The 12,500-nt window shown below is 32.2% G+C and overlaps 1 protein-coding gene and 1 long non-coding RNA gene across 3 annotated transcripts in view; both read left to right on the top strand.

Annotated features, from left to right (window-relative positions):
* The window catches only part of LOC106870740 (tRNA (guanine-N(7)-)-methyltransferase non-catalytic subunit wdr4), a 1,059,977-nt gene that overhangs the window by 522,119 nt on the left and 525,358 nt on the right, over window positions 1–12,500 (top strand). The window lies entirely within an intron of this gene.
* LOC149132551 (uncharacterized) overlaps window positions 8,634–12,500 on the top strand; it is a 7,393-nt gene continuing 3,526 nt past the window's right edge. Inside the window, exon 1 of the long non-coding RNA XR_016244494.1 lies at window positions 8,634–9,076. This is a non-coding gene — a long non-coding RNA (uncharacterized LOC149132551). The remainder of the gene's footprint in view (window positions 9,077–12,500) is intronic.

Raw genomic sequence — 12,500 nt, forward strand, 5'->3', positions numbered from 1 at the left:
TAGGCAGCGGTTCTAACAATTATAGCAAGTGTATGATGGCAGTCATGAAAAAAACTCTTGTCAGATCTAACAACAGCTGTAGTAGTGGTAGTGGTGGTGCTGGTATGTGTTATAGTAGTAGTAGGTTTTATGGGGAAAAATACAACGAACACAAAATGAATGCCTTCCATCAGAACCTATCCATTCACCCTTGGTCAGAAATGAGATGTTACCTACCACTTTACTTTGCTAATCATGCATTGCACCCCACCGTAGCCTTACCTGAACATTCCAACTGCCATACACCACCACCACCACCACCACTGCACCACCTTCTACAACATCATCATTATACTTCACTCTGTTGGCCATTCTCAGTCATTTTGTCTCAGAATTAACAAACAACAAACAAAAAGAAGCAACAAGAAGTCATAAAATGGTAATTAAAAGGTAAGGAATCGTCAACAGACAGACAATATGGTTTAGAATGGGCAGTTAATGACCTACATTGGCTCCTTTCTTTCTTTCTTTCTTTCTTTCTTTCATTCTCTCTAGCTTTCTCCTTCTCTCCTTTTCTCTTTCTCGATTGCATATCCAACACAAACACAACTTTATCACCTAATTTGCCTACATAATTGCAAATAGTATAAAAGATCTAGGAAATGTTATCCAATTGTCCCTCTGTGTGTGTGTGTGTGTGTGTGTGTGTGTGTGTGTGTGTGTGTGTGTTGTTGCTGTTATGACAGACATAACTTAAAGCCACAAGGGCTTAGTCCCACAGTGTGACACCCTGGGCAAGGGTTCTCTTTTATGGCTCTGGTACAACCAATGTCTTGTGAATGAATTTACTTGGGAGTAACTTTGGAAGCCTCTTTAGGTGTGTGCGTGTGTTTGTTTTTGTCCCCCACCCACATTAGCTAACAATTTATGTTGTTTTTTTTACACCCTCATAACTTAGCGGTTCTGCAAACCAGATCAATAAAATAAGTACCAAATTTTAAAAAATAAGTTCTGTGCTCAATTTCCTTGACTAAGCTCTTCAAATCATTGCTCTAGTATGACCATAGCCCAATGACTGAAGCAAGAAAAAGATGAAAGAATAGATTTTATTTTCAAATGAAACAAACTCTTCCACTTGAACCAGTGAATAATTCACAACCTGCTAGAAATAGCAACCAAATTTCTGTCAAATCACATCCAGTAGTCTTAGATAATGGAAATACACATTAGATAATCTAAAGCCTATGTAGTGTTCAAAAAATGGTCTGGTCATGGCTGGAATGCTTTTCATTGTAGTTCTGATCAATCAAGGTTGACTTAGGCTGAACGACATGTACACATGTGATGCTGGTATGTTATGATGTAAGAAAAAATTCTTTGTATAAAAATAGTAAATTGATAAAATAAATTTAAATTCCAAGCATGTCTGTTGAATACGATTAGTATCTAAGCATAGCTATCTGAGCAAACAATTAAACATTTGACAAACCATAGGCCCTTACACAAACACATGCGCACACTAAAATATTTGTTGTTGTTTTTTTTTAATATGGGGATTTAAAAAAGAATTTTATGTTACAGAAAGAATAACAAAAAAGAAGTATAATTCAACTTGTATCTAATAAATGGTGTGAAATGTCCATTAAATGTGTTGGATGTATGTTACGCAGCATAAGTTTATGATGCAAGCCATCACATCCAAATGCCTCTCTCTTTTTCTTCCTTTCCTGCATTCATGACTACTAAAATGAAGTGACACACATACACACTTACAGGAATGCATGCATACACACAGAGATGCACACACATGCATGTATACATACATACAGACAGATAGATAGAGAGAGAGATAGATAGGCTTTTAGTTTCCATCTACCAAATCTACTCTCAAGGCTTTGACCAGTTCAGGACTATAGCAGAAGGCACTTACTCAAGATGCCAAACTGCAGGATTGAACCTGATAGTAAGTGGTTTGAAAACAATCTTCTTAACTGCATTGCCATACTTATGCCTATTGTTTGAATTAATTCAGATTGAAGGACTTTATGTCTCTCAAAAAAAATTATCTGATATTTGTTAATTAAACAATAAATTGAATTTTTAACCATCATAGACAAACAAAAAAATTGATACATATTGAATTCCCAGAGGTATCTATTTTCAAACGTCAGAATAATTCCTAACAGTTCTGTGTATCTGTCTCTTTCTCTTTCGTTTGGAAATGTCCCATTGGAGAAAAAAATGCAAAAGACAAAACAAACAAAAAATAAATAAATTGTAATAATTTCGCTGCAGCTGAAATAGATATCTAAATAGTCACTAATTTACATAATGAAATTAAAAACAGTCATTGTTTATCATTTAACAGGTGTAGGAAGATATTATATAAATAACTAGGTGACATTTTTGGTTAAACTTATTTCATGTCAGATGAATTATTACATTGAAAAAAAAAAACACATTTTAAGAATTATGTTGATTTGCCAATATGGTTTTTGGTTTCCTTATTTTTAAATTTTTGTTAATGTTACTTTTTAAATTTTTTTATTTTTATATATTCATTTTGTTATTCGACATTTCTTGGAACTACTAGAATAAGACACAGAATAAATTTGCTGTGAATGTGAATTTTAATAAAAATTTATATTTTGCACATTCCTAATATTATTAAATCCAGCTAATTTATGAGTGTATGTATGAATGCATGTATGCTGGAATATGCGCTCAGAAACATGCTCACACGCATGCACACACACACACACACACACGTATGCATATGCTGTGAGATTTATATTAACTGCAAAATATATTGTATTTAATTATATTCAATAAAACAATTGGCATTTGATTAACTGAAATCATGCCCCACACATAAGCCATATTTATTTCTCAACACATAATACACTTGCCAAAACATCTGTTTTTTATGTATATATAACTTTATCTTTCCCTCTCTGTTTATCTTTCTCCCTTGCTCCTCAGTGTGTGTGTGTATGTATATATGTATGTATGTATATATATATGTATATATATATATATATATATATATATATATATATATATATATATATATATATATATATATATATATATATAAATGTACATACACACATACATATACATTAATACAGGCACCAACATCCTTATTGTTTTAACTTCCTCTGTTCCATGCTTGCTTGGATTGCACAAAATTTATTGAGGCAGAGTTTCTTTTGCAGAAACCTCTTTCCAAGCAAGGTAATATTTCCCCATGGCCATACATGTTCTCATGAACTATTGGAAATGAAAGACACTGTTTGTCTGACAGTAACAATCATTTACGACTATCATGTGAAGCTAGAGCAGGAAACAGTAGCACACACACACACACACACACACACACACACACACACACACACACACACACACACATACAACAGGCTTCTTTTAATTTCTGTCTACTAAATCCACTCACAAGGCTTTGTTTGGCTTGAGACTAAACCCCAAACCATGTGGCTGAGGAGGTAACTTCTTAAGAAAAAATAACTTATGCGCCTATACATCATCACTATCATCATCATCATCTAACATCTATTTTCCATGTTGGCATGGGTTGGATATATATATATATATATATTTATATATATATATATATATATTTCTACAGCTGAGGGAACTGGAGTAACATGAAATAAAGTTTCTTGCTCAAGAACACAACACACAGCCCAATCCGGGAATTAAACTCACAACCTTGCGATTGTAAGCCTGACACTCTAACCACTGTGCCATGCACCTATATATATATATATATATATATATATATATGCGTGTGTGTGTGTGTGTGTGTCTGTGTGTATGTATGCGTGCATGCATCTGTAAATAGTGGTAGTAATAGTAAGTTGTTTTGTTTTGTGGAATTGCAATGACTGAGACATGCACACAGAAGTGCAAACAAACATGTAACTAATTGAATGAATAACTTTTAAAATATGATGCGGACGGGGATTCTCGTTACAGCTGGCACTTCAGGGAAATTATCTAGCAATTTCCTGGTAATTTCAAACTACTTCAAATATATTAAATTAGAACATTTTTCTCTTCTTTTATCTGTTTCTGTCTCTGCCAAATGTATTCTTAGAGCATATAAATAAGCCTTGCATATATATATATATATATATATATATATATATATATATATATATATATATATATATATATATATATATATATATATATATATATATATACATATACATATATATATATATTTATGCATATATATATGTATACACAAATATACATACATATGTACATGCACACACATACATATGTATACATGTTTATAGATAGAGGACATTAAATGTTGATATATATACATGTATACACATATGCGCACACACACATATATATTCACATACACATATATATTAAAGACGTAACTAGTTTGCTTGATTAAAATATTTCTGTGATGTGCCTAGTTATTATATCACTTAAAAATTATTGGAACACTCATATAGTCACGTGTGTGTGCATGTGTGTATACATATATATATATATATATATATATCCATACATTTCCATGTGCAGTTATACATACATGCATGCATGGAAATTGCAATCCCTTACAGTTAAACCTCTTGTTTGGTTAATCTGCATTGTTTTACTTTAACTTGCATATTCTTTCATTCTTCATGTGTTCACTTAACTCTGGATGTGCCTATGTACTTTCTATTCTGTTTTCATCTTCAATGTTATCTGTTTCCATAGTAACCTTCACATCATTAGAACTTTCCAAAGAAGGCAAAGAATAGTTTTCTCAACAGAAAGTAATTGTAAAACAAAGCACATACCAAACAGCAATTATCATCCAATTGTTGATAAATTTATTGGAACTTTTACTCTCCCACCTCTCTTTTTTCTTTTTATATATTTGTGAAAGCTCTTAATTTTGACCTGAAGTTATATGTAATGCTCAGACGTAATATATATTTGTATACATAAATGCATACCATTATGCATACGTGCATTGACAGTTTTTTTACTGTTTAAATAATTTATTCATTTATTCTACCTTTTGGTGAAATAAATAGGTCTATTTGTTTAAAATAAAGGCCATGATAATGTAGCAATAATTTAGTTTCATATTTGTCCTTTTCAATATTCCAGTCAAATTTATTTATTGATGAATCTTTTTCATGTTTAATACACTTGATCTCAGGCAGAGCACTACTGTGAAGGAGCATCTAAACTTGCCACACACCACTCTTCACCATCTCACACACCACACTATTTCATTTGGTAGAACTGCCAAAAAAAAAAACAGAAAACCCAACAATTCTCTGGCAGAGCATCACCATAAGGTCTATCTAAATGCCCTGTAATTTGTTTAAACATAAAATTGAAGTCTTACAAAAAATCCTTATAAATGCTTGAGTACCTTCAAAAGTGTTTTGTTCAGGATAATAATCTGTATATTTTACATAATGTAGAATAGACTGTGTGAAGCCATAGCACTGAGGTGTTCATGAGATGCTTTCTTGGGACAAGTCCTGCAGTATTGTGGCTTTTCTAAGTATATCCACATTCAGTAAGATATACACAATGCTATTTTGAATTAATACTGCTTCTGTCACTAATAACTAATTTGTGTTATCCATAATTTTGCTATCAAAAATATTATTTATTGATAAAACTAAGCTGTAGTTTTCTGTAGTTTTTCTCTGTATTTTTATACTGAAAGACATATTTTTTCAAAAAATTCCTGTGTGATGTGTGCTAGCAATTCTTTAGCTGGTCTCCGGTGCACTGCCGAGGGAAAAATATCAAGGACCACTGAGATAATGTAATCACTTGATAAGAAAATTTCAGTTGAATACTAGGGTCATTGTATGTGACTCATACCATCCTCCAAAACAGCTAGCCTTGTGCCAAAATTTGAAACCATTGTTATTATTATCATTATTATTATTATTATTATTATTATTACTATTACTATTTTATTCATTTATTTATTTATTTTCAGTTTTTCTGGGTTTTTTTCTTTTTTGTTCATTTCAAAACAGGAAAGGAACAAGAACTTTTCCAACATGCTGTACTTAGAGCATGTAGTATGAGTGATATCTGGCTCAGAACCAATTATAATTCTACATTGGAATCTCAATTTACATTAAGACCTCTCCATACAGACTTCCTCATTTTTACACATACGCATATATGCGTGTGTATGCATTGTGCATGTATTGTGATATATGTCTGTTGTCTCTGTATGTGTGTATACAGCTGTGTATACCTTTGTACACATATGCAAGCATTTATTTTCATGTGCACACACACACACATATATATATATATATATATATAGACATATTCTCAATGAAATTTTATTATATAGCTTCATTTGGAAAAAAAAATGCTTCTAATTAAATGAAAAATACCACAAGTATGCATTGTGTACATAGTCGTTAATTATCATCATTTTAACATTGTGGTTTTGTATTTTTTTTCCTCTTGGTATCAGCTGGATGATTATGTAGTGCCATTTGAGTGACCGTAATGTGTGTCTGTATGTGCATATATACATACATACAATATATATATATATATATATATATATATATGTATAGGTACAGAAATGGCTGTGTGGTAAGAAGCTTGCTTCGTAACCACATGGTTCCAGGTTCAGTCCCACTGCATGGCACCTTGGGCAAGTGTCTTCTGCTATAGCCTCAGGCCAACCAAAGCCTTGTGAGTGGATTTGGTAGACGGAAACTAAAAGAAGCCCATCATATATATATATATATATATATATATATATATGCATGCCGAGACCGAGACCTTTGGAAATGGGCTGTGCGTGAGAAGACCCGGCAAGCCAAGTAAGATCGTTGCCAGTGCCCCTGGACTGGTTCTTGTGCGGGTGGCACATGAGATGCACCATTTTGAGCGTGGCCGTTGCCAGTACCGCCTGACTGGCTCCTGTAGGATTTTCGAGCGAGATCGTTGCCAGTGCCCCTGGACTGGCTTGTGCGGGTGGCACATAAAAGACACCATTTCGAGCGTGGCCGTTTTCGTGCGGGTGACACGTAAAAGCACCCACTACACTCTCTGAGTGGTTGGCGTTAGGAAGGGCATCCAGCTGTAGAAACTCTGCCAAATCAGACTGGAGCCTGGTGTTGCCATCCGGTTTCACCAGTCCTCAGTCAAATCGTCCAACCCATGCTAGCATGGAAAGCGGACGTTAAACGATGATGATGATGATGATGATGATGATATTTATGTGTGTGTCTGTGTTTGCCTCCCTCCTCCTACTATTGCTTGACAACTGATGTTGGTGTGTTTACATCCCTGTAACTTAGCAGTTCAGCAAAAGAGACCAATACAATAAGTACTAGGCCCACAAAGAATAAGTCCTGGGGTCAATTTAGTCCGATCAACTTTAATCAAACAGGACATTCCAAACATGACCATCACATCATTATACGAGTATGTCTACAGCTACAATATGTATATTTCCTTTATTTAAACTAAGATGTTTTTGAGTCTGCAACTCAGTGATTAAGTATGCCACCCAAGGATTAAATCGAACCAGCATGGCTACAATCCATTGAGCACTTTGTTCTTTGTGTCCTTTCTTTATCTAAGACAGTAGGGTGTGATTTGAGTGATACGTTACTGCTATTTCTATCTGAATCTCTATATGGAAACTTTCTAGTTGACTCAGGGTAATAAATTATTGATGAACTAGGTTGTGTTTATTTTTTAAAAAATGTTTTTCTTCTTGGTAGTTGTGGTCCAAGGCTCATAGCATTGGCACTAACCAAGATATGTAAACAGTTCTTCAAATTATACTTGATAATTGTTTGAGGTCAGAAAAATCAAGAATGAAGTTTTTCTGGCTCTTAAGAAGATGCCTTGTCTTTGGGATACACTTGGGTTTCTGTTTTTTCTTCTCAGTTGTATACGAGAAATTGCTATGAATGAAACATCAATCATGATTGATCTCAAGTCATTTGAAGTCTTTCAGGGTTTTGAAAGATCATCAGAGACTTACTTGTGCTTCCATAATAGCTAGCAATCAAGAAGATCAACACAACTGCTTTCATAATTGCTTTCATTTGCTTTGTTTTGTTTGTTTGCTTCTTTCTTTTCCTTCCTAATTTTCATTCATACATATTCAGATACATTCATAAAGCAGACAATAATAGATTTGTATTACAGAGAAATTATAGACTCAGTCGAAGAATGATGTCAATGTGAAATTATGAAATGTTTGACACTTCTAGCATTTTGAATTTAAACTATGTTTACTTGTTGATGGATTTAAGCAAGTTGATCATTTTCCTACTGTTGCCGTGTCTTTATAGAATACATATTCACACACACAAACACATTTTTCCTCCCTCCGCCCCCAATGCACAACTCTTTACAATTGTTTACTGAATATTATTTGTTTTAATAAAAACTTTTTTAGTAGTAGTAGTAGTAGTAGTAGTAGTAGTAGTAGTAGTAGCAGCAGCAGCAAATTTAATTAGTCAACAGACTTTGTCATTCATAGTCAGCAGACAATTTTGTTAGAACTGCATGCAAAGCTTGTACATTATATTATCTTTTTTATTCTGGTAAATAACAAGAACAACGGCAGCAGCAGCAGCAGCAAAAACTACCACCAACTACAACAGCAATAATGACTGACAATTGAATAGAACAAGCTAATCATTATTATTTCAAGTATTAGACAAACTTGAGTGTATACCGGAAACTTATTCATCGATAGCGTAGGATGCTTTTGTAGTCAGTATTCCCTGTCATTGAATTCAATGCTTGTACAGTCGTTGAAAATGTGTTAAGCTTCAAAAATTGCTCTTCTGCATATGAAGACCAATTTTTTTTTTTTTTAATCTCATTGTGAATTTATTTATTCTATTTTATTTTACTTTTATGTTTGGCTCCTCTTTACTGTTATTTGTTTGTTTTAATTTAATGTTAGCACTCTTCAAATTTACATGCATAAAAGTACAAGAAATGATTTTGGAAGATGCTTAATTTTTGACGATTCACATGTTCTTTCTGAAAATTGCTATTACCAAAGCTGAAATCACTAAACAAAACTATAAATCAGGTGAGTTAGGGTATTTATTTGCAAAGGATTATCTTCATGTAACATTTCTGATTTGTTGACATCCATATTTTTTTTTAAAGCCCAAAAGTTATTAAAACACCTGAATGATAGTTAATTGTTTAAAAGAAATATTATCAAAATATAAAATATAAAAGATTTTTTTTTTCAAAAAAAAGAAATTAATTTTCAAATTGTTAATTTATAATTTATTTGTTTTTAGTTAATGTTTAATTATTTTTATTTATAAACTAGGTTTAGTAGAATGCTCTGTGAATTATATTTTGTGGCATTTTTGATGAAGCAACACTTCTGGAACACAATTGACATTTTTGGAAATTTTATTTTTTATATCCATTAATTTTTCAAAAATTGTTTTATTTATTTTTATAGTACTACGGACAGTCTACAAAACTGGATATTTCAGAAATTTTTTAAACAGTTTTATTATTTTTTAAAAAATATATTTGATTGCTCTTCTTAGCTTTGTTATAAAATATTGTAAAGTAGGACTTTAATAACTAGATGAATTGAATGGTGAAGAATAATGCGAATTGCTCAAGGCCATAAAATAATGCTCGTTGCAATCTGAATTCATAATGTATGGCTTCATTGCTCTAACTATTTAGCCATTTTACTTCTTAGCCATCAGGCTTTTCAAAGATATAATTCAATCATTACTCACACTGGACATGGAATAATGAACTTTAAAATCCTGTAGTATATGACTGAGTTGTCACCTTGTCATATTACATTTTGTATTGAATTGCATGATAATTAAAGATTATGCACTAAAGTTTTTAAGGTGTTTAATCTTGTAATATAGTTTTACACTTTAAGAATTCATTATATGAAGTTTGAATCCTGTTTTCTAGGCCTTTCATATTTCTTGGTTTCATTTAATAACAAAGAAAAAAGTCACATTGATTAAATATCACGGAAATGCTCTTTATTTTGTCAGAAGAGAGCAAAAAAATTAAATTTCATGTCAACTTAAAGCATATATCAAACTATGGTGTTTAGAGCTGTTTTCTTTTTTGTCAAATTTTCTTTTACACAATCTTTTTTAATTAATTATATCTACACCAGGTGATAATGTGGACACCATCAGTTTGTGTCCTCCTATATTATAGCAGGTTGACCAGTACATTGTGAGTAAAATTAGTTCATGGAAACTTGAAAAAAATTCCTCATATATATATATGTATATGGGGATTTTCTTTTTAAACTGAAGTTGAGAGTTTTTCTCATAATTCTACTTTCATGCTAAAGCAAACTTCACTGTCATCTCCTGATAAAGCCTGAACATATTTTCTTTGGAATATAATATTAAATGTTTCCAAGTTACTTTGCAAGAATTCCTCAGTCTCACTATTTAGAGAAGTGGAATGAAGTTTCATAGAAGCAGTATGAGGAATTTGCTTAATTTTTTGATATGCATAGTATCAATGTCACAATTGAAATTACTTTACCTGGTGAGATTTGAATCATATATTTTTCAAAAATTATGTATGAAAATACATGGTATTCCCTGGTGGCCAATTAGCATAAGGGAGATAATCATTTCTGCATAATATTTGACAGGATTATTTATTGTTTGCATATTAAGAAGATCTTCAAAATTCTAATTTTAGGTAGCCATGTATAGGGCTATATCGTTCCTTTTAGAAATTGTCAGAATGACATAACTGGAGCTAAATAAATTAAACATCTTACAAAGCATGACATTTCTTATAGATGGAAAATAATTACAGTCTGAAGACATTCAAGTTTTGTTTCTCTTTTCTATTTTGTCTTACTTTCTTCTTCATGGAGTGCTACATTTGAAAATAATTTTATAAGTATTTGCTTTAACTATAACTACAAATAGAAATGAATCAATGTGTTATGGAACAACACACTAACTCATAACTAGTTTTTCAAAAAAATGTTCTTATCACTTCATTAAATTATATCTATTCACATAACATAAAACTTTATCTTGGTTTTAAGCTAATGTCAAAATTCCTGCCTGCCAATTAGTGTTTCTGACCTGACATATATGTTTATAAAACAATTATTCTCCTTGTACAGTTGTTTTTGAACAAAATTCAGGTTCTGATGACCTTATAAAAGTTAATGCCACATTCTTTGCTTAACCATTCCTTAATGAATGCAAACAGTATCATGGATTTCTTACCTACTGATATTCCCATATTTTTTTCATTTTTTTCTTTTTCTTTTTTGTTAAAGAAGTAACTCTAAGAAAGCCGTTTTCTAGCAGAAATTATAATCTGCATTCATCATGATTAAGTATAACATATGTCTTTATCTGTTTTTAAAAATAAAATATTATTAGCGTGTTTTGAAGGCAGAGATAAAAGCTGAAAGAATGTAAGGCATCAGGGTTGCTTTAGATAAAGCAATTTTTTAAAAACTTCATTTTACACACACATACTTGCATAAATACACACAAGCACATGCACATGTGCACACACATGCACGCTTATGCATACAGAGAAGCTGCTTAAAATTAAATTTAGTTACCATTTAGCTGCCAAAAATCTGTTGATAAGAATGAAAACATAAAAAGAATCAAAATGAATAAAAATAATATAGAACATGATTGCTAAATTGATGTATTTGTTTATTGCAATTTTCTGAGTCTGTTAGAAAATTGACACATCATTCCATAACATGGTATTACCAAATGTTTTAAATTGAGAAGTTTATAGAATCACTTATCATGGTAGAAATTATGTTAATAATATTTTTTTACTAAAAGGCAGCGAGCTGGCAGAAACGCAGCACACCAGGCGGAATGGTTAGCGATATTTCATATGTCTTTATGTTCTGAGTTCAAATTCTCCTGAGGTTGACTTTGCCTTTCATCCTTTCGGGATCAATAAATTATGTACCAGTTGTGTACTGGGTTGGTCGATCTAATCCCCAAAAATGTTGGACCTTGTGCCTAGAGTAAAAAAAGATTTTTTTTTTTTACTTTAGAATATCTTAGGCAATGAACTCAACTAAAAGGCAAAGGAAATTCATTAGGAATTGGCTCAGTCTTTTTTGTAGAAAACTGGCATGGCTGCACTTGCTTCCAAAACTTGCTTCCCAACCATGCAGTCCTGGGGTCAGTCCCATGATGTGGCACTAGTCCCAGGCCAACTGAAGCTTTGTGAGTTGATTCAATGGATGGAAACTGAAAGAAGCTCATATATATATGTGTGTGTGTTCATGTGTACCCTTGTCTAGCCATCATGTGATGGTCATTAATAGACATCGTCATACAAGTAAGGTTGTTTGTTTCCAGTCTTCTGTGTAAAATACATATAGCTATGAGAAAATAATACCTTGCTTGGAAACATCATTTTCCCAAGGTGCCACATTGTGGGACAAGAGCCAGAACTACACATTTGGGGAGGATAGGAACTTAGAAAAAAAC

Source organism: Octopus bimaculoides, chromosome 15, assembly GCF_046866305.1.
Source record: "Octopus bimaculoides isolate indiv1 chromosome 15, ASM4686630v1, whole genome shotgun sequence".
NCBI lineage: Eukaryota > Metazoa > Mollusca > Cephalopoda > Octopoda > Octopodidae > Octopus > Octopus bimaculoides.